This window comes from Acipenser ruthenus, unplaced genomic scaffold (assembly GCF_902713425.1).
Source record: "Acipenser ruthenus unplaced genomic scaffold, fAciRut3.2 maternal haplotype, whole genome shotgun sequence".
In the NCBI taxonomy this organism is placed as follows: domain Eukaryota; kingdom Metazoa; phylum Chordata; class Actinopteri; order Acipenseriformes; family Acipenseridae; genus Acipenser; species Acipenser ruthenus.
This window is the reverse complement of record NW_026708781.1, coordinates 1-17,608: the sequence shown is the minus strand read 5'-3', so window position 1 is coordinate 17,608 and position 17,608 is coordinate 1. Positions and strand designations below refer to the sequence as shown.

The 17,608-nt window shown below is 40.1% G+C and overlaps 18 non-coding genes across 18 annotated transcripts; 4 read left to right on the top strand and 14 right to left on the bottom strand.

Moving 5' to 3' along the window:
• Nucleotides 1-239: 239 nt before the first annotated feature.
• trnal-cag (transfer RNA leucine (anticodon CAG)) lies at nt 240-321 on the bottom strand. The gene has a single exon. It is a non-coding gene; the product is annotated as a tRNA-Leu (tRNA).
• Nucleotides 322-1,435: 1,114 nt separating this feature from the next.
• On the bottom strand, nt 1,436-1,650 carry LOC131736013 (small nucleolar RNA U3). The gene has a single exon (XR_009327862.1). It is a non-coding gene; the product is annotated as a small nucleolar RNA U3 (small nucleolar RNA).
• A 1,701-nt stretch (nt 1,651-3,351) lies between these two features.
• trnas-aga (transfer RNA serine (anticodon AGA)) lies at nt 3,352-3,433 on the top strand. Its single transcript has one exon. It is a non-coding gene; the product is annotated as a tRNA-Ser (tRNA).
• A 165-nt stretch (nt 3,434-3,598) lies between these two features.
• Nucleotides 3,599-3,672, bottom strand: trnai-aau (transfer RNA isoleucine (anticodon AAU)). The gene has a single exon. It is a non-coding gene; the product is annotated as a tRNA-Ile (tRNA).
• Nucleotides 3,673-3,960: 288 nt separating this feature from the next.
• On the bottom strand, nt 3,961-4,042 carry trnal-cag (transfer RNA leucine (anticodon CAG)). Its single transcript has one exon. It is a non-coding gene; the product is annotated as a tRNA-Leu (tRNA).
• Nucleotides 4,043-5,154: 1,112 nt separating this feature from the next.
• Nucleotides 5,155-5,369, bottom strand: LOC131736017 (small nucleolar RNA U3). Its single transcript, XR_009327866.1, has one exon. It is a non-coding gene; the product is annotated as a small nucleolar RNA U3 (small nucleolar RNA).
• Nucleotides 5,370-7,070: 1,701 nt separating this feature from the next.
• Nucleotides 7,071-7,152, top strand: trnas-aga (transfer RNA serine (anticodon AGA)). Its single transcript has one exon. It is a non-coding gene; the product is annotated as a tRNA-Ser (tRNA).
• Nucleotides 7,153-7,317: 165 nt separating this feature from the next.
• Nucleotides 7,318-7,391, bottom strand: trnai-aau (transfer RNA isoleucine (anticodon AAU)). The gene has a single exon. It is a non-coding gene; the product is annotated as a tRNA-Ile (tRNA).
• A 288-nt stretch (nt 7,392-7,679) lies between these two features.
• Nucleotides 7,680-7,761, bottom strand: trnal-cag (transfer RNA leucine (anticodon CAG)). The gene has a single exon. It is a non-coding gene; the product is annotated as a tRNA-Leu (tRNA).
• A 1,112-nt stretch (nt 7,762-8,873) lies between these two features.
• Nucleotides 8,874-9,088, bottom strand: LOC131736016 (small nucleolar RNA U3). The gene has a single exon (XR_009327865.1). It is a non-coding gene; the product is annotated as a small nucleolar RNA U3 (small nucleolar RNA).
• Nucleotides 9,089-10,790: 1,702 nt separating this feature from the next.
• Nucleotides 10,791-10,872, top strand: trnas-aga (transfer RNA serine (anticodon AGA)). Its single transcript has one exon. It is a non-coding gene; the product is annotated as a tRNA-Ser (tRNA).
• Nucleotides 10,873-11,037: 165 nt separating this feature from the next.
• Nucleotides 11,038-11,111, bottom strand: trnai-aau (transfer RNA isoleucine (anticodon AAU)). The gene has a single exon. It is a non-coding gene; the product is annotated as a tRNA-Ile (tRNA).
• Nucleotides 11,112-11,399: 288 nt separating this feature from the next.
• Nucleotides 11,400-11,481, bottom strand: trnal-cag (transfer RNA leucine (anticodon CAG)). Its single transcript has one exon. It is a non-coding gene; the product is annotated as a tRNA-Leu (tRNA).
• Nucleotides 11,482-12,593: 1,112 nt separating this feature from the next.
• Nucleotides 12,594-12,808, bottom strand: LOC131736015 (small nucleolar RNA U3). The gene has a single exon (XR_009327864.1). It is a non-coding gene; the product is annotated as a small nucleolar RNA U3 (small nucleolar RNA).
• Nucleotides 12,809-14,508: 1,700 nt separating this feature from the next.
• On the top strand, nt 14,509-14,590 carry trnas-aga (transfer RNA serine (anticodon AGA)). Its single transcript has one exon. It is a non-coding gene; the product is annotated as a tRNA-Ser (tRNA).
• Nucleotides 14,591-14,755: 165 nt separating this feature from the next.
• trnai-aau (transfer RNA isoleucine (anticodon AAU)) lies at nt 14,756-14,829 on the bottom strand. Its single transcript has one exon. It is a non-coding gene; the product is annotated as a tRNA-Ile (tRNA).
• Nucleotides 14,830-15,117: 288 nt separating this feature from the next.
• On the bottom strand, nt 15,118-15,199 carry trnal-cag (transfer RNA leucine (anticodon CAG)). Its single transcript has one exon. It is a non-coding gene; the product is annotated as a tRNA-Leu (tRNA).
• Nucleotides 15,200-16,308: 1,109 nt separating this feature from the next.
• Nucleotides 16,309-16,523, bottom strand: LOC131736009 (small nucleolar RNA U3). Its single transcript, XR_009327858.1, has one exon. It is a non-coding gene; the product is annotated as a small nucleolar RNA U3 (small nucleolar RNA).
• Nucleotides 16,524-17,608: the final 1,085 nt, after the last annotated feature.

The following is a 17,608-nucleotide window of genomic DNA, read 5'->3' as shown; positions in this document are numbered from 1 at the left end:
CATTATGATTACCAAGATGTTATGTTAAACTCAACAATAACACATTCAAAGTATTGGAAAGGCATAATTAGAGGTCTCATCTTTATGAGGCAGTTTAGCAGTGTGAAGAAAGTGGCGAGGTGCGGGCTTGCGGTGACTTTCTCTCATTTAAAAAGCTGTGATTTGAATACTAAAAAGAAAAACATGTAAAATTACCAAGCATTCAGTGGACGTTTTAGAAATAAATTAACAAGAACAGTTGTCAGAAGTGGGGTTCGATCCCACGCCTCCATGGAGACTGCGACCTGACCACAGCGCCTTAGACCGCTCGGCCATCCTGACTTAGACCGACGACTTTGCACAACGCTGCAGCACACTGCTGAACCTCCCATGTCTGACGCTGCAGTAAATCACCTGGCGTGTGCGTGTACTTGTTCTTTTTCTGTTTATATTAAGGAGGGCGACAGGTTTTGTCGCATTCTGTATGGAATCACAAGGACACTCCTCTTACTGAAAGAAAATATACTGCAAACAGAGCGATCGCTTAACGGTTTGAATCAAAATCAGAACAGTCTGTTAGCAAATGAACTTCATCAAAAAACCACAAAGGCATTACATAAATGTTACAGATATATTTCGTAGACAGAACAGTTGTAACATATTTGAGTACATTTCTAAACAATCTGCTAATAACAGACATAATCTCAAAGCGCTATAATTTATTTTCAGATCTTATGAAAGACAAGTATGGTTGCGCATTATATCACAGAAAACAGGATAATCCTAGCGCTTCATTTAATCCCTCGGGTTGTACCATATGGAGATAGAAGATCCATTTGGATTCACATTGTAATAGTTTTTGATCGAGATTATCACGTCCTCGAACTTGAAATATTTTTTTGTATGCTGCGGTATTTCAGATCTGAAATGGAATGTTTGGCATCTACGAAATGTCTAGCTAGTGGTGAATGGATATCTTTTCTCCTAATTGAACTTTTATGCTTGCTCATCAATGCGCAATCGTCACTGTCTAGTAGTTTTACCAACATATTGCAAATGGCAAGGATAAAAAAAACAAATAAATGACATGCGTTGAAGCACAGGTCATCACTTGAAAGACACTGTACTCTTTTTTCGTTGTATGGCTTGTAAAACGCAAACGCATTATCACAGGCGGCACAATTACGACATGGAAAAAAATCCAGTAGATTTGTCCAGTACACCTAGATCTCTCGAACATGTCAATGAGTCAGCCCTTAATAAACACTGTCCGTGTTCATTTCTGTGTATATGACATTGTCTATAACCAATATCTGTTATGTAAGCGTATTGGTATGAAACCAATCGCAATTAATGCGATCCGTGTTTTCAGTCAGTTTGATAGTTTTAATCAATCATCGAGAAAGCAGCAGTGCTTTGCAACTGTAGTTCATCTTTCTTACGTTTTGGTAAGATACCCACTCAGAACGTGTCCGCTTCCTCCAGCCCCCTAAGGAACACTGGAGCGGTCATCAATAACAGCGAGCAGTTGGTCAAAAACAACACTCGCTGTCTTCTTCACGCTCAAAAACGAACACTCTCACTCTTCCTCGTGAGTAGCGAGCCCAAACACTTTCAAAACGCATTTCGCTAGCAAATCACTATAGAAATGATCCCTGAAAGTATTGTTTTATGGGCAAGTGGCCGACCGTCTCCCTCCAACTCTGAGTGGCACCGGTAGCTGTGCCGGTGACAAATAAACAGGAGCACTTTCATATAATGCAATTGCTGTAGCCCAGTGAGTTGTTACAATAACATTTCAAACTCATTCCAGACTGCAGGCGGTTAAAAGCTTAATTGGGTTCAATTTTTTGGTATGATTTAAAAAGTACGAGCCAGTTGCCTCATTTGCATTGCCTGCCTTCCTCCTTTGCACTGTGACGTCTATCAAATGTGTGCTTAAAATCTGATGAATACGATTCCCATTTGAACCGTAAATATTTTAATTATACGCATACAGTGTTCTGTTGGGCTCCGAGGGTGTTATCTAATAAAACAACGTAATCGGTGAGCGCGTTCGGCTTAACCAAAACGTTGCTGTTTCAGGCCCACGCAGGGACGAGGCATTCTTTTTGTCAATCGCCTTTCTGTCAAGCCAGTAAACCTGTATATAATAAGAAACATTCAACAGCTCGGAAACACCATAATAGAATCCAATGCGTTTACAAATGTGTTTTGAAACTGTTCATTTTTCACCCAAATGCGGTTCTCAAAAATTGTTTTGCCTACATTTTTCTATTGCTATTATTATTTTTTCCAGAGTAAGACGAAAAAGCAAACATCCATGAAATAGGTAAACACTGCTACAGCGCTTGAACTGTCTCAACAAACGTTCAGCTCTAAAACGTGTACATTGAAAGTCTATTAACATCTTTAACACAATCATGTGTGTTCCAATAGCGGCTATTCCACATGGTGATCAATAAAGTGAATGCTGGCTTTGTTCACATATTAGCAAGACGTTTTCAGGATTCACGCATATTCTGAACAAGCACACTAGAATATGGTAATGAAAGGACAGGAAAATAACAGGTTTATTGGCTTTGGTCTTGTATCGTCACCCTGACTACTGTCAGGTAAGGAAGTGGCATTAATCAAAACGTAATTATGTAAGGTTACCAATGCGCAAATACGAAGCATATTAAAACTTCTTCACAATCTTAAATCTTCCCACATGCATTTCAAACACTTACTGATAAGTACGGCCCTTTCCCAATGTAACTGCTTTGTTTGAACACCAAAGATGGCTTGGATATTTATGAAACCACGATACTATTGTTCCCACTTTCTTTAGAACTACCAAATGTGCGCTTCCCATGTCAGCCCTAGTGGCCTAATGGCTAAGGCCACTGGCCTCCTAAGCCAGGGATAGTGGGTTCGAGTCCCATCTGGGGTGGGGTTTTGTTATAAAATCGAACATAATTGTGTTATGTTTTATTGGCATGTGATATTTTGTAGATCTTGTTATCTGCTAAGTCCGCTCACGCTAGCCACAACGTGCTTGAGTGCTGTGGCAGCAGCCATGAAGCAAGTCAGTTTTTCAGTTGAAATCAAGATCTACTTTGTTTTTTGTGTATGGGTGGTTTGAAAAGATCACTTAAATTGTTACGTATTTTGAAATAAAGATGTATTCATTATTATGAACGTTGACAGAAAGGATATTGTATTTACATTTCCCACGTGTGCTTGCCTTGTATAAATCGATGGAGTTTCAACAAAGGCATTTGACTTCGGTTCATGTTAGCCTATACTGCCATCTGCAGCATTACCGCGGGTGTCTTTTACTTCTTTTGACAATAATATGTATCATTTCACAGTCCAATGTAAGAACATGTAGTCGTGGCCGAGTGGTTAAGGCGATGGACTAGAAATCCATTGGGGTTTCCCCGCGCAGGTTCGAATCCTGCCGACTACGTAAGCTTTCTTTTTAATTGTATGTGTTCATTCCTAATACATGTTTAAAGATGAGGAATCTGAAATATTACTGGTTCTACTTCATATCGCACCGGTTCATTTAGTTAAAGAATGTTCATTTTGGCACCATTCCAAATGCTGTGGTTTCTTTAAAGAAGAAAAGTCATGGCCCGTACGGGGATCGAACCCGCGACCTTGGCGTTATTAGCACCACGCTCTAACCAACTGAGCTAACCGGCCACACACATGGAGCGCGTTAATAAAACCCGAGAAAAACAAGGCCTGCGGACATTATGATTACCAAGATGTTATGTTAAACTCAACAATAACACATTCAAAGTATTGGAAAGGCATAATTAGAGGTCTCATCTTTATGAGGCAGTTTAGCAGTGTGAAGAAAGTGGCGAGGTGCGGGCTTGCGGTGACTTTCTCTCATTTAAAAAGCTGTGATTTGAATACTAAAAAGAAAAACATGTAAAATTACCAAGCATTCGGTGGACGTTTTAGAAATAAATTAACAAGAACTGTTGTCAGAAGTGGGGTTCGAGCCCACGCCTCCATGGAGACTGCGACCTGACCACAGCGCCTTAGACCGCTCGGCCATCCTGACTTACACCGACGACTTTGCACAACGCTGCAGCACACTGCTGAACCTCCCATGTCTGACGCTGCAGTAAATCACCTGGCGTGTGCGTGTACTTGTTCTTTTTCTGTTTATATTAAGGAGGGCGACAGGTTTTGTCGCATTTTGTATGGAATCACAAGGACACTCCTCTTACTGAAAGAAAATATACTGCAAACAGAGCGATCGCTTCACGGTTTGAATCAAAATCAGAACAGTCTGTTAGCAAATGAACTTCATCAAAAAACCACAAAGGCATTACATAAATGTTACAGATATATTTCGTAGACAGAACAGTTGTAACATATTTGAGTACATTTCTAAACAATCTGCTAATAACAGACATAATCTCAAAGCGCTATAATTTATTTTCAGATCTTATGAAAGACAAGTATGGTTGCGCATTATATCACAGAAAACAGGATAATCCTAGCGCTTCATTTAATCCCTCGGGTTGTACCATATGGAGATAGAAGATCCATTTGGATTCACATTGTAATAGTTTTTGATCGAGATTATCACGTCCTCGAGCTTGAAATATTTTTTGTATGCTGCGGTATTTCAGATCTGAAATGGAATGTTTGGCATCTACGAAATGTCTAGCTAGTGGTGAATGGATATCTTTTCTCCTAATTGAACTTTTATGCTTGCTCATCAATGCGCAATCGTCACTGTCTAGTAGTTTTACCAACATATTGCAAATGGCAAGGACAAAAAAACAAATAAATGACATGCGTTGAAGCACAGGTCATCACTTGTAAGACACTGTACTCTTTTTTCGTTGTATGGCTTGTAAAACGCAAACGCATTATCACAGGCGGCACAATTACGACATGGAAAATAATCCAGTAGATTTGTCCAGTACACCTAGATCTCTCGAACATGTCAATGAGTCAGCCCTTAATAAACACTGTCCGTGTTCATTTCTGTGTATATGACATTGTCTATAACCAATATCTGTTATGTAAGCGTATTGGTATGAAACCAATCGCAATTAATGCGATCCGTGTTTTCAGTCAGTTTGATAGTTTTAATCAATCATCGAAAAAGCAGCAGTGCTTTGCAACTGTAGTTCATCTTTCTTACGTTTTGGTAAGACACCCACTCAGAACGTGTCCGCTTCCTCCAGCCCCCTAAGGAACACTGGAGCGGTCATCAATAACAGCGAGCAGTTGGTCAAAAACAACACTCGCTGTCTTCTTCACGCTCAAAAACGAACACTCTCACTCTTCCTCGTGGGTAGCGAGCCCAAACACTTTCAAAACGCATTTCGCTAGCAAATCACTATAGAAATGATCCCTGAAAGTATTGTTTTATGGGCAAGTGGCCGACCGTCTCCCTCCAACTCTGAGTGGCACCGGTAGCTGTGCCGGTGACAAATAAACAGGAGCACTTTCATATAATGCAATTGCTGTAGCCCAGTGAGTTGTTACAATAACATTTCAAACTCATTCCAGACTGCAGGCGGTTAAAAGCTTAATTGGGTTCAATTTTTTGGTATGATTTAAAAAGTACGAGCCAGTTGCCTCATTTGCATTGCCTGCCTTCCTCCTTTGCACTGTGACGTCTATCAAATGTGTGCTTAAAATCTGATGAATACGATTCCCATTTGAACCGTAAATATTTTAATTATACGCATACAGTGTTCTGTTGGGCTCCGAGGGTGTTATCTAATAAAACAACGTAATCGGTGAGCGCGTTCGGCTTAACCAAAACGTTGCTGTTTCAAGCCCACGCAGGGACGAGGCATTCTTTTTGTCAATCGCCTTTCTGTCAAGCCAGTAAACCTGTATATAATAAGAAACATTCAACAGCTCGGAAACACCATAATAGAATCCAATGCGTTTACAAATGTGTTTTGAAACTGTTCATTTTTCACCCAAATGCGGTTCTCAAAAATTGTTTTGCCTACATTTTTCTATTGCTATTATTATTTTTTCCAGAGTAAGACGAAAAAGCAAACATCCATGAAATAGGTAAACACTGCTACAGCGTTTGAACTGTCTCAACAAACGTTCAGCTCTAAAACGTGTACATTGAAAGTCTATTAACATCTTTAACACAATCATGTGTGTTCCAATAGCGGCTATTCCACATGGTGATCAATAAAGTGAATGCTGGCTTTGTTCACATATTAGCAAGACGTTTTCAGGATTCACGCATATTCTGAACAAGCACACTAGAATATGGTAATGAAAGGACAGGAAAATAACAGGTTTATTGGCTTTGGTCTTGTATCGTCACCCTGACTACTGTCAGGTAAGGAAGTGGCATTAATCAAAACGTAATTATGTAAGGTTACCAATGCGCAAATACGAAGCATATTAAAACTTCTTCACAATCTTAAATCTTCCCACATGCATTTCAAACACTTACTGATAAGTACGGCCCTTTCCCAATGTAACTGCTTTGTTTGAACACCAAAGATGGCTTGGATATTTATGAAACCACGATACTATTGTTCCCACTTTCTTTAGAACTACCAAATGTGCGCTTCCCATGTCAGCCCTAGTGGCCTAATGGCTAAGGCCACTGGCCTCCTAAGCCAGGGATAGTGGGTTCGAGTCCCATCTGGGGTGGGGTTTTGTTATAAAATCGAACATAATTGTGTTATGTTTTATTGGCATGTGATATTTTGTAGATCTTGTTATCTGCTAAGTCCGCTCACGCTAGCCACAACGTGCTTGAGTGCTGTGGCAGCAGCCATGAAGCAAGTCAGTTTTTCAGTTGAAATCAAGATCTACTTTGTTTTTTGTGTATGGGTGGTTTGAAAAGATCACTTAAATTGTTACGTATTTTGAAATAAAGATGTATTCATTATTATGAACGTTGACAGAAAGGATATTGTATTTACATTTCCCACGTGTGCTTGCCTTGTATAAATCGATGGAGTTTCAACAAAGGCATTTGACTTCGGTTCATGTTAGCCTATACTGCCATCTGCAGCATTACCGCGGGTGTCTTTTACTTCTTTTGACAATAATATGGATCATTTCACAGTCCAATGTAAGAACATGTAGTCGTGGCCGAGTGGTTAAGGCGATGGACTAGAAATCCATTGGGGTTTCCCCGCGCAGGTTCGAATCCTGCCGACTACGTAAGCTTTCTTTTTAATTGTATGTGTTCATTCCTAATACATGTTTAAAGATGAGGAATTTGAAATATTACTGGTTCTACTTCATATCGCACCGGTTCATTTTGTTAAAGAATGTTCATTTTGGCACCATTCCAAATGCTGTGGTTTCTTTAAAGAAGAAAAGTCATGGCCCGTACGGGGATCGAACCCGCGACCTTGGCGTTATTAGCACCACGCTCTAACCAACTGAGCTAACCGGCCACACACATGGAGCGCGTTAATAAAACCCGAGAAAAACAAGGCCTGTGGACATTATGATTACCAAGATGTTATGTTAAACTCAACAATAACACATTCAAAGTATTGGAAAGGCATAATTAGAGGTCTCATCTTTATGAGGCAGTTTAGCAGTGTGAAGAAAGTGGCGAGGTGCGGGCTTGCGGTGACTTTCTCTCATTTAAAAAGCTGTGATTTGAATACTAAAAAGAAAAACATGTAAAATTACCAAGCATTCGGTGGACGTTTTAGAAATAAATTAACAAGAACTGTTGTCAGAAGTGGGGTTCGAGCCCACGCCTCCATGGAGACTGCGACCTGACCACAGCGCCTTAGACCGCTCGGCCATCCTGACTTACACCGACGACTTTGCACAACGCTGCAGCACACTGCTGAACCTCCCATGTCTGACGCTGCAGTAAATCACCTGGCGTGTGCGTGTACTTGTTCTTTTTCTGTTTATATTAAGGAGGGCGACAGGTTTTGTCGCATTTTGTATGGAATCACAAGGACACTCCTCTTACTGAAAGAAAATATACTGCAAACAGAGCGATCGCTTCACGGTTTGAATCAAAATCAGAACAGTCTGTTAGCAAATGAACTTCATCAAAAAACCACAAAGGCATTACATAAATGTTACAGATATATTTCGTAGACAGAACAGTTGTAACATATTTGAGTACATTTCTAAACAATCTGCTAATAACAGACATAATCTCAAAGCGCTATAATTTATTTTCAGATCTTATGAAAGACAAGTATGGTTGCGCATTATATCACAGAAAACAGGATAATCCTAGCGCTTCATTTAATCCCTCGGGTTGTACCATATGGAGATAGAAGATCCATTTGGATTCACATTGTAATAGTTTTTGATCGAGATTATCACGTCCTCGAGCTTGAAATATTTTTTGTATGCTGCGGTATTTCAGATCTGAAATGGAATGTTTGGCATCTACGAAATGTCTAGCTAGTGGTGAATGGATATCTTTTCTCCTAATTGAACTTTTATGCTTGCTCATCAATGCGCAATCGTCACTGTCTAGTAGTTTTACCAACATATTGCAAATGGCAAGGACAAAAAAACAAATAAATGACATGCGTTGAAGCACAGGTCATCACTTGTAAGACACTGTACTCTTTTTTCGTTGTATGGCTTGTAAAACGCAAACGCATTATCACAGGCGGCACAATTACGACATGGAAAATAATCCAGTAGATTTGTCCAGTACACCTAGATCTCTCGAACATGTCAATGAGTCAGCCCTTAATAAACACTGTCCGTGTTCATTTCTGTGTATATGACATTGTCTATAACCAATATCTGTTATGTAAGCGTATTGGTATGAAACCAATCGCAATTAATGCGATCCGTGTTTTCAGTCAGTTTGATAGTTTTAATCAATCATCGAAAAAGCAGCAGTGCTTTGCAACTGTAGTTCATCTTTCTTACGTTTTGGTAAGACACCCACTCAGAACGTGTCCGCTTCCTCCAGCCCCCTAAGGAACACTGGAGCGGTCATCAATAACAGCGAGCAGTTGGTCAAAAACAACACTCGCTGTCTTCTTCACGCTCAAAAACGAACACTCTCACTCTTCCTCGTGGGTAGCGAGCCCAAACACTTTCAAAACGCATTTCGCTAGCAAATCACTATAGAAATGATCCCTGAAAGTATTGTTTTATGGGCAAGTGGCCGACCGTCTCCCTCCAACTCTGAGTGGCACCGGTAGCTGTGCCGGTGACAAATAAACAGGAGCACTTTCATATAATGCAATTGCTGTAGCCCAGTGAGTTGTTACAATAACATTTCAAACTCATTCCAGACTGCAGGCGGTTAAAAGCTTAATTGGGTTCAATTTTTTGGTATGATTTAAAAAGTACGAGCCAGTTGCCTCATTTGCATTGCCTGCCTTCCTCCTTTGCACTGTGACGTCTATCAAATGTGTGCTTAAAATCTGATGAATACGATTCCCATTTGAACCGTAAATATTTTAATTATACGCATACAGTGTTCTGTTGGGCTCCGAGGGTGTTATCTAATAAAACAACGTAATCGGTGAGCGCGTTCGGCTTAACCAAAACGTTGCTGTTTCAAGCCCACGCAGGGACGAGGCATTCTTTTTGTCAATCGCCTTTCTGTCAAGCCAGTAAACCTGTATATAATAAGAAACATTCAACAGCTCGGAAACACCATAATAGAATCCAATGCGTTTACAAATGTGTTTTGAAACTGTTCATTTTTCACCCAAATGCGGTTCTCAAAAATTGTTTTGCCTACATTTTTCTATTGCTATTATTATTTTTTTCCAGAGTAAGACGAAAAAGCAAACATCCATGAAATAGGTAAACACTGCTACAGCGCTTGAACTGTCTCAACAAACGTTCAGCTCTAAAACGTGTACATTGAAAGTCTATTAACATCTTTAACACAATCATGTGTGTTCCAATAGCGGCTATTCCACATGGTGATCAATAAAGTGAATGCTGGCTTTGTTCACATATTAGCAAGACGTTTTCAGGATTCACGCATATTCTGAACAAGCACACTAGAATATGGTAATGAAAGGACAGGAAAATAACAGGTTTATTGGCTTTGGTCTTGTATCGTCACCCTGACTACTGTCAGGTAAGGAAGTGGCATTAATCAAAACGTAATTATGTAAGGTTACCAATGCGCAAATACGAAGCATATTAAAACTTCTTCACAATCTTAAATCTTCCCACATGCATTTCAAACACTTACTGATAAGTACGGCCCTTTCCCAATGTAACTGCTTTGTTTGAACACCAAAGATGGCTTGGATATTTATGAAACCACGATACTATTGTTCCCACTTTCTTTAGAACTACCAAATGTGCGCTTCCCATGTCAGCCCTAGTGGCCTAATGGCTAAGGCCACTGGCCTCCTAAGCCAGGGATAGTGGGTTCGAGTCCCATCTGGGGTGGGGTTTTGTTATAAAATCGAACATAATTGTGTTATGTTTTATTGGCATGTGATATTTTGTAGATCTTGTTATCTGCTAAGTCCGCTCACGCTAGCCACAACGTGCTTGAGTGCTGTGGCAGCAGCCATGAAGCAAGTCAGTTTTTCAGTTGAAATCAAGATCTACTTTGTTTTTTGTGTATGGGTGGTTTGAAAAGATCACTTAAATTGTTACGTATTTTGAAATAAAGATGTATTCATTATTATGAACGTTGACAGAAAGGATATTGTATTTACATTTCCCACGTGTGCTTGCCTTGTATAAATCGATGGAGTTTCAACAAAGGCATTTGACTTCGGTTCATGTTAGCCTATACTGCCATCTGCAGCATTACCGCGGGTGTCTTTTACTTCTTTTGACAATAATATGGATCATTTCACAGTCCAATGTAAGAACATGTAGTCGTGGCCGAGTGGTTAAGGCGATGGACTAGAAATCCATTGGGGTTTCCCCGCGCAGGTTCGAATCCTGCCGACTACGTAAGCTTTCTTTTTAATTGTATGTGTTCATTCCTAATACATGTTTAAAGATGAGGAATCTGAAATATTACTGGTTCTACTTCATATCGCACCGGTTCATTTAGTTAAAGAATGTTCATTTTGGCACCATTCCAAATGCTGTGGTTTCTTTAAAGAAGAAAAGTCATGGCCCGTACGGGGATCGAACCCGCGACCTTGGCGTTATTAGCACCACGCTCTAACCAACTGAGCTAACCGGCCACACACATGGAGCGCGTTAATAAAACCCGAGAAAAACAAGGCCTGCGGACATTATGATTACCAAGATGTTATGTTAAACTCAACAATAACACATTCAAAGTATTGGAAAGGCATAATTAGAGGTCTCATCTTTATGAGGCAGTTTAGCAGTGTGAAGAAAGTGGCGAGGTGCGGGCTTGCGGTGACTTTCTCTCATTTAAAAAGCTGTGATTTGAATACTAAAAAGAAAAACATGTAAAATTACCAAGCATTCGGTGGACGTTTTAGAAATAAATTAACAAGAACTGTTGTCAGAAGTGGGGTTCGAGCCCACGCCTCCATGGAGACTGCGACCTGACCACAGCGCCTTAGACCGCTCGGCCATCCTGACTTACACCGACGACTTTGCACAACGCTGCAGCACACTGCTGAACCTCCCATGTCTGACGCTGCAGTAAATCACCTGGCGTGTGCGTGTACTTGTTCTTTTTCTGTTTATATTAAGGAGGGCGACAGGTTTTGTCGCATTTTGTATGGAATCACAAGGACACTCCTCTTACTGAAAGAAAATATACTGCAAACAGAGCGATCGCTTCACGGTTTGAATCAAAATCAGAACAGTCTGTTAGCAAATGAACTTCATCAAAAAACCACAAAGGCATTACATAAATGTTACAGATATATTTCGTAGACAGAACAGTTGTAACATATTTGAGTACATTTCTAAACAATCTGCTAATAACAGACATAATCTCAAAGCGCTATAATTTATTTTCAGATCTTATGAAAGACAAGTATGGTTGCGCATTATATCACAGAAAACAGGATAATCCTAGCGCTTCATTTAATCCCTCGGGTTGTACCATATGGAGATAGAAGATCCATTTGGATTCACATTGTAATAGTTTTTGATCGAGATTATCACGTCCTCGAGCTTGAAATATTTTTTGTATGCTGCGGTATTTCAGATCTGAAATGGAATGTTTGGCATCTACGAAATGTCTAGCTAGTGGTGAATGGATATCTTTTCTCCTAATTGAACTTTTATGCTTGCTCATCAATGCGCAATCGTCACTGTCTAGTAGTTTTACCAACATATTGCAAATGGCAAGGACAAAAAAACAAATAAATGACATGCGTTGAAGCACAGGTCATCACTTGTAAGACACTGTACTCTTTTTTCGTTGTATGGCTTGTAAAACGCAAACGCATTATCACAGGCGGCACAATTACGACATGGAAAATAATCCAGTAGATTTGTCCAGTACACCTAGATCTCTCGAACATGTCAATGAGTCAGCCCTTAATAAACACTGTCCGTGTTCATTTCTGTGTATATGACATTGTCTATAACCAATATCTGTTATGTAAGCGTATTGGTATGAAACCAATCGCAATTAATGCGATCCGTGTTTTCAGTCAGTTTGATAGTTTTAATCAATCATCGAAAAAGCAGCAGTGCTTTGCAACTGTAGTTCATCTTTCTTACGTTTTGGTAAGACACCCACTCAGAACGTGTCCGCTTCCTCCAGCCCCCTAAGGAACACTGGAGCGGTCATCAATAACAGCGAGCAGTTGGTCAAAAACAACACTCGCTGTCTTCTTCACGCTCAAAAACGAACACTCTCACTCTTCCTCGTGGGTAGCGAGCCCAAACACTTTCAAAACGCATTTCGCTAGCAAATCACTATAGAAATGATCCCTGAAAGTATTGTTTTATGGGCAAGTGGCCGACCGTCTCCCTCCAACTCTGAGTGGCACCGGTAGCTGTGCCGGTGACAAATAAACAGGAGCACTTTCATATAATGCAATTGCTGTAGCCCAGTGAGTTGTTACAATAACATTTCAAACTCATTCCAGACTGCAGGCGGTTAAAAGCTTAATTGGGTTCAATTTTTTGGTATGATTTAAAAAGTACGAGCCAGTTGCCTCATTTGCATTGCCTGCCTTCCTCCTTTGCACTGTGACGTCTATCAAACGTGTGCTTAAAATCTGATGAATACGATTCCCATTTGAACCGTAAATATTTTAATTATACGCATACAGTGTTCTGTTGGGCTCCGAGGGTGTTATCTAATAAAACAACGTAATCGGTGAGCGCGTTCGGCTTAACCAAAACGTTGCTGTTTCAAGCCCACGCAGGGACGAGGCATTCTTTTTGTCAATCGCCTTTCTGTCAAGCCAGTAAACCTGTATATAATAAGAAACATTCAACAGCTCGGAAACACCATAATAGAATCCAATGCGTTTACAAATGTGTTTTGAAACTGTTCATTTTTCACCCAAATGCGGTTCTCAAAAATTGTTTTGCCTACATTTTTCTATTGCTATTATTATTTTTTCCAGAGTAAGACGAAAAAGCAAACATCCATGAAATAGGTAAACACTGCTACAGCGCTTGAACTGTCTCAACAAACGTTCAGCTCTAAAACGTGTACATTGAAAGTCTATTAACATCTTTAACACAATCATGTGTGTTCCAATAGCGGCTATTCCACATGGTGATCAATAAAGTGAATGCTGGCTTTGTTCACATATTAGCAAGACGTTTTCAGGATTCACGCATATTCTGAACAAGCACACTAGAATATGGTAATGAAAGGACAGGAAAATAACAGGTTTATTGGCTTTGGTCTTGTATCGTCACCCTGACTACTGTCAGGTAAGGAAGTGGCATTAATCAAAACGTAATTATGTAAGGTTACCAATGCGCAAATACGAAGCATATTAAAACTTCTTCACAATCTTAAATCTTCCCACATGCATTTCAAACACTTACTGATAAGTACGGCCCTTTCCCAATGTAACTGCTTTGTTTGAACACCAAAGATGGCTTGGATATTTATGAAACCACGATACTATTGTTCCCACTTTCTTTAGAACTACCAAATGTGCGCTTCCCATGTCAGCCCTAGTGGCCTAATGGCTAAGGCCACTGGCCTCCTAAGCCAGGGATAGTGGGTTCGAGTCCCATCTGGGGTGGGGTTTTGTTATAAAATCGAACATAATTGTGTTATGTTTTATTGGCATGTGATATTTTGTAGATCTTGTTATCTGCTAAGTCCGCTCACGCTAGCCACAACGTGCTTGAGTGCTGTGGCAGCAGCCATGAAGCAAGTCAGTTTTTCAGTTGAAATCAAGATCTACTTTGTTTTTTGTGTATGGGTGGTTGAAAAGATCACTTAAATTGTTACGTATTTTGAAATAAAGATGTATTCATTATTATGAACGTTGACAGAAAGGATATTGTATTTACATTTCCCACGTGTGCTTGCCTTGTATAAATCGATGGAGTTTCAACAAAGGCATTTGACTTCGGTTCATGTTAGCCTATACTGCCATCTGCAGCATTACCGCGGGTGTCTTTTACTTCTTTTGACAATAATATGGATCATTTCACAGTCCAATGTAAGAACATGTAGTCGTGGCCGAGTGGTTAAGGCGATGGACTAGAAATCCATTGGGGTTTCCCCGCGCAGGTTCGAATCCTGCCGACTACGTAAGCTTTCTTTTTAATTGTATGTGTTCATTCCTAATACATGTTTAAAGATGAGGAATTTGAAATATTACTGGTTCTACTTCATATCGCACCGGTTCATTTTGTTAAAGAATGTTCATTTTGGCACCATTCCAAATGCTGTGGTTTCTTTAAAGAAGAAAAGTCATGGCCCGTACGGGGATCGAACCCGCGACCTTGGCGTTATTAGCACCACGCTCTAACCAACTGAGCTAACCGGCCACACACATGGAGCGCGTTAATAAAACCCGAGAAAAACAAGGCCTGTGGACATTATGATTACCAAGATGTTATGTTAAACTCAACAATAACACATTCAAAGTATTGGAAAGGCATAATTAGAGGTCTCATCTTTATGAGGCAGTTTAGCAGTGTGAAGAAAGTGGCGAGGTGCGGGCTTGCGGTGACTTTCTCTCATTTAAAAAGCTGTGATTTGAATACTAAAAAGAAAAACATGTAAAATTACCAAGCATTCGGTGGACGTTTTAGAAATAAATTAACAAGAACTGTTGTCAGAAGTGGGGTTCGAGCCCACGCCTCCATGGAGACTGCGACCTGACCACAGCGCCTTAGACCGCTCGGCCATCCTGACTTACACCGACGACTTTGCACAACGCTGCAGCACACTGCTGAACCTCCCATGTCTGACGCTGCAGTAAATCACCTGGCGTGTGCGTGTACTTGTTCTTTTTCTGTTTATATTAAGGAGGGCGACAGGTTTTGTCGCATTTTGTATGGAATCACAAGGACACTCCTCTTACTGAAAGAAAATATACTGCAAACAGAGCGATCGCTTCACGGTTTGAATCAAAATCAGAACAGTCTGTTAGCAAATGAACTTCATCAAAAAACCACAAAGGCATTACATAAATGTTACAGATATATTTCGTAGACAGAACAGTTGTAACATATTTGAGTACATTTCTAAACAATCTGCTAATAACAGACATAATCTCAAAGCGCTATAATTTATTTTCAGATCTTATGAAAGACAAGTATGGTTGCGCATTATATCACAGAAAACAGGATAATCCTAGCGCTTCATTTAATCCCTCGGGTTGTACCATATGGAGATAGAAGATCCATTTGGATTCACATTGTAATAGTTTTTGATCGAGATTATCACGTCCTCGAGCTTGAAATATTTTTTGTATGCTGCGGTATTTCAGATCTGAAATGGAATGTTTGGCATCTACGAAATGTCTAGCTAGTGGTGAATGGATATCTTTTCTCCTAATTGAACTTTTATGCTTGCTCATCAATGCGCAATCGTCACTGTCTAGTAGTTTTACCAACATATTGCAAATGGCAAGGACAAAAAAACAAATAAATGACATGCGTTGAAGCACAGGTCATCACTTGTAAGACACTGTACTCTTTTTTCGTTGTATGGCTTGTAAAACGCAAACGCATTATCACAGGCGGCACAATTACGACATGGAAAATAATCCAGTAGATTTGTCCAGTACACCTAGATCTCTCGAACATGTCAATGAGTCAGCCCTTAATAAACACTGTCCGTGTTCATTTCTGTGTATATGACATTGTCTATAACCAATATCTGTTATGTAAGCGTATTGGTATGAAACCAATCGCAATTATGCGATCCGTGTTTTCAGTCAGTTTGATAGTTTTAATCAATCATCGAAAAGCAGCAGTGCTTTGCAACTGTAGTTCATCTTTCTTACGTTTTGGTAGACACCCACTCAGAACGTGTCCGCTTCCTCCAGCCCCCTAAGGAACACTGGAGCGGTCATCAATAACAGCGAGCAGTTGGTCAAAAACAACACTCGCTGTCTTCTTCACGCTCAAAAACGAACACTCTCACTCTTCCTCGTGGGTAGCGAGCCCAAACACTTTCAAAACGCATTTCGCTAGCAAATCACTATAGAAATGATCCCTGAAAGTATTGTTTTATGGGCAAGTGGCCGACCGTCTCCCTCCAACTCTGAGTGGCACCGGTAGCTGTGCCGGTGACAAATAAACAGGAGCACTTTCATATAATGCAATTGCTGTAGCCCAGTGAGTTGTTACAATAACATTTCAAACTCATTCCAGACTGCAGGCGGTTAAAAGCTTAATTGGGTTCAATTTTTTGGTATGATTTAAAAAGTACGAGCCAGTTGCCTCATTTGCATTGCCTGCCTTCCTCCTTTGCACTGTGACGTCTATCAAACGTGTGCTTAAAATCTGATGAATACGATTCCCATTTGAACCGTAAATATTTTAATTATACGCATACAGTGTTCTGTTGGGCTCCGAGGGTGTTATCTAATAAAACAACGTAATCGGTGAGCGCGTTCGGCTTAACCAAAACGTTGCTGTTTCAAGCCCACGCAGGGACGAGGCATTCTTTTGTCAATCGCCTTTCTGTCAAGCCAGTAAACCTGTATATAATAAGAAACATTCAACAGCTCGGAAACACCATAATAGAATCCAATGCGTTATAAATGTGTTTTGAAACTGTTCATTTTTCACCCAAATGCGGTTCTCAAAAATTGTTTTGCCTACATTTTTCTATTGCTATTATTATTTTTTCCAGAGTAAGACGAAAAAGCAAACATCCATGAAATAGGTAAACACTGCTACAGCGTTTGAACTGTCTCAACAAACGTTCAGCTCTAAAACGTGTACATTGAAAGTCTATTAACATCTTTAACACAATCATGTGTGTTCCAATAGCGGCTATTCCACATGGTGATCAATAAAGTGAATGCTGGCTTTGTTCACATATTAGCAAGACGTTTTCAGGATTCACGCATATTCTGAACAAGCACACTAGAATATGGTAATGAAAGGACAGGAAAATAACAGGTTTATTGGCTTTGGTCTTGTATCGTCACCCTGACTACTGTCAGGTAAGGAAGTGGCATTAATCAAAACGTAATTATGTAAGGTTACCAATGCGCAAATACGAAGCATATTAAAACTTCTTCACAATCTTAAATCTTCCCACATGCATTTCAAACACTTACTGATAAGTACGGCCCTTTCCCAATGT